Raw genomic sequence first — 4,028 nt, forward strand, 5'->3', positions numbered from 1 at the left:
GAAGGAAATATGAGGAGCTAAGGCAAGATCCTTAAGGAGCTTATGATCCTTAAGGAGCTTATGGCATAAAGTAAAGAAGAACTAAAGAGCCTCTTGATGAAAATGAAAGAGGAGAGTGAAAAAGTTGGTTTAAAACTCAACATTCAGAAAACTAAGATCATGGCATCTGGTCCCATCACTTCATGGCAATAGATGGGGAAACAGTGGAAACAGTGTCAGACTTTATTTTTGGGGGCTCCAAAATCACTGCAGATGGTGATTGCAGCCATGAAATTAAAAGATGCTTATTCCTTGGAAGGAAAGTTATGACCAACCTAGATAGCATATTCAAAAGCAGAGACATTACTTTGCCAACAAAGGTCCGTCTAGTCAAGGCTATGGTTTTTCCTGTGGTCATGTATGGATGTGAGAGTTGGACTGTGGAGAAAACTGAGCACCGAAGAATTGATGCTTTTGAACTGTGGTGTTGGAGAAGACTCTTGAGAATCCCTTGGACTGCAAGGAGATCCAACCAGTCCATTCTGAAGGAGATCAGCCCTGGGATTTCTTTGGAAGGAATGATGCTAAAGCTGAAACTCCAGTACTTTGGCCACCTCATGCAAAGAGTTGACTCATTGGAAAAGACTCTGATGATGGGAGGGATTGGGGGCAGGAGGAGAAGGGGACGACAGAGGATGAGATGGCTGAATGGCATCACTGACTCGATGGACGTGAGTCTAAGTGAACTCCAGGAGTTGGTGATGGACAGGGAGGCCTGGCGTGCTGCGATTCATGGGGTCGCAAAGAGTCGGACATGACTGAGTGACTGAACTGAACTGAACTGAAGGCAAGATTTGGTTGTAGAGTTTAGGGCTGGGGGTCCCAGGCCAAGGAGACAACTCTGATGGTCTGGGCTGGCAGGGCTGGGGCTTAGGTCTAACTCAAAAGGTCAGGACAGAAAAAGGCCTTCGTGTTCAGGGCTAGGGAGGCAGTTCTTTTGGTCGGGATCACTAAGGACAGGGCCAATGAGATGGTTCCTATAGCCAGGAAAATGAGTAAATAAGTCAATATATTCAGAATAATGTGAGCCAGATTTCTGAGTATTGAAGAAGATAGAAATATAGGAAGCAGGAAAGTCTCTTTCAAACCCTGTGCTGCTGGACTAGAATTAGAAGTAGAGGTGTGAGCCTACTTGGTGTACATGTGTGTGTATAATATTAACCATTATAAGGAGAGAGAGAGAGAAGGTATATGTGTGTTAGATGTAATTATGTGCTAGTAAAAGGGCTTTCTTATTTAAAACAAAAACTGCTTTATAATGTTTGCTGATTTCCATGGTGAAAGTATTCCCACCATAGCTGATTTCAAAATGCCGTTAGTTTAACAGTATTCCAGTATATTTAATTGTAGACTTTTGCAAACCCTTGGAAGTTGATTCCAGATCAACTGTTTAGAGTGCACATAATATGTATCTTTGTGTGTGTGTGTGTGTGTGTGTGTGTAATCATACATTATTTCCCTATGGGTGTCCTACTTCCTAGTCCTAGAGAAAGGATGTACAAGAATGATATTCTAATAGCCATAAGCCCACCTAGCATCTACATTTTGACTTCTAAATACCATTCTTCATTAAAAAAAGAACAAACATATATGGAGAAATAGCTGATCCCATGACTAGGGTAGTAAAATATGTTATTTGTTCCTTACTAAAAGAATTGGTCAAAGAATGAGGAGGTAGTAAACTAAATATTGACCCTCATCAGTATCAGGTTCTAATCCTGGGACCCATAAATGTTACTCTACATGGAAAAGGGTCTTTGCAGATGTGATGAAGTTAATAAAGGATCTTGAGGCAGGGAAATTATCTTGGGTTATCCAGGTCAACTCTAAATGCAGTCATAATTGTCCTTTTAAGAAAGGTCTGAAGAAGAACATGGAGGAAGATGACAAGGCAGGAGGGAGAGATTGGAGTGGTATAACAACAAGGCAAGAATATCAGCAGCCACCAGAAGCTGGAAGAGATAAATAAAAGATTCTCCCTTGAGCCTCCAGCCTGATCTCTGCCTGTCCAGTGGACTTGCCATTCTTGTCAAAAATCATTTCACTGTGTGTATATATATATATATATATATATATATATATATATGCAAGGTTATTTTTTCTGGGCTTTCTATTCTTTTCTGTTGAACTATATGTCTGTCTTTATGCCAATACCACACTTTTTTGATTATTGTAGCTTTGGATTAAGCTTTGAAACCAGGAGGAGCTTCCCAGATGGTGATAGCTGTAAATAATCTGCCTGCCAATGCAGGAGACTTAAGAGACTCAGGTTCACACCGTGAGTCAGGAAGATCCCTGGGAGGAGAGCAACCTAATCTAGTATTCTTGCCTGGAGAATCCTATGGACAGAGGAGCCTGGCAAGCCACAGTCCATAGGGTTGCAAAGAGTCAGACACAACTGAGCTACTGAGCACACACACAAGGGCAGTTAGTGAAATAGTTCACAATTTGTACTCTGTGGTAGCTAATCCATTATTGTTATTTAGTTGCTAAGCTGACTTGAAATCAGGAACTGTGAGAACTACAGCTTTGTCCTTTTTCAATATTATTTTTTGCTGTTAGAGACCCCTTGAGATACTATATGAACTTTAGGCTGATTTTTTTTCTATAAAAATACAAACTTTTAGAAATATTTTTCTATGGAAAGAAATGGTATACTTTTTTTTCCCTCCTCCAAACCACACAGTTTGCGGGATCTTAGTTCCCTAGCCAGAAATAGTATCCAGGCCACAGCAATAAACACACTGAATCCTAACCACCAAACTTCCAGGGAAATCCTTGGTACACATTTTTAAAATTCAAGATTCTCCTTAGAAAGCTTGTGACTAGCCATGGAGATGAAATTAGGGAACCTCTGGAGACATGCCTTAATGTCTGTACAGAGGAATGTCTGTACAGAGGAAATTGAAAATTCTAAGACAGTATTTTATGAGATCTCCAGTCCCTGTTTCTACCCATAAGAGATCAGGCTCGATAACCCTCCTGGTCCTCTTTTCCTGAAGTTATTGCATCAGAAAAGAGAGCTTATCTGACATTGGTTTATTTGTTCCAAAGACTTTTTAAGAGTTAGGTGGAGTTTAACATTTTTGATAGAATTGCTTTACCTTATTCATGGAGAAAAACATTCAACAAATACCAGACAAACTGAGGAAAATTCTTAAAGTGATGGGAATACCAGACCACCTTACCTGTCCCTGAGAAACTCATATGAACGACAAGCAACAGTTAGAACCAGACGAGGAACAACGGACCGGTTCAAAATTGGAAAATGAGTACTTCAAAACTATATTGTCACCCTGCTTATTTAACCTATATGCAGAGTGGTTGTTGTTCAGTTGCTCAATCTTGACTGACTCTTTGTCACCCCATGGACTGCAGCACGCCAGGCTTCCCCGTCCTTCACAATCTCCTGGAGCTTGCTCAAACTCATGTCTATTGAGTTGGTGATGGTATCCAACCATCTTGTCCTCTGTCGTCCCCTTCTGCTCCTGTGCTCAATCTTTCCCAGCATCAGGGTCTTTTCAAATGAGTCAGCTCTTCCCATCAGGTGGCCAAAGTTTTGGAATTCAGCTTCAACATCAGTCCTTCCAAAAAAAAAAAACAAAAACATCAGTCCTTCCAATGAAGACCCAGGACTAATCTCATTTAGGATGGACTAGTTGGATCTCCTTGCAGTCCAAGGGACTCTCAAGAGTCTTCTCCAACACCACAGTTCAAAAGCATCAAATCTTCAGTGCTCAGCCCTCTTTATACTCCAACTCTCACATCCATACATGACCACTGGAAAAACCATAGCCTTGACTAGACAGACCTTTGTTGGCAAAGTAATGTCTCTGCTTTTTCATATACTGTCTAAGTTGGTCATAACTTTCCTTCCAATAAGTAAGTGTCTTTTAATTTCATGGCTGCAATCACCATCTGCAGTGATTTTGGAGCCCCAAAAAATAAATTCAGCCACTGTTTCCACTGTTTCCCCATCTATTTGCCAT

The sequence above is a fragment of the Bos javanicus genome, chromosome 3 (genome assembly GCF_032452875.1).
Source record: "Bos javanicus breed banteng chromosome 3, ARS-OSU_banteng_1.0, whole genome shotgun sequence".
NCBI classification, from domain to species: Eukaryota; Metazoa; Chordata; class Mammalia; order Artiodactyla; family Bovidae; genus Bos; species Bos javanicus.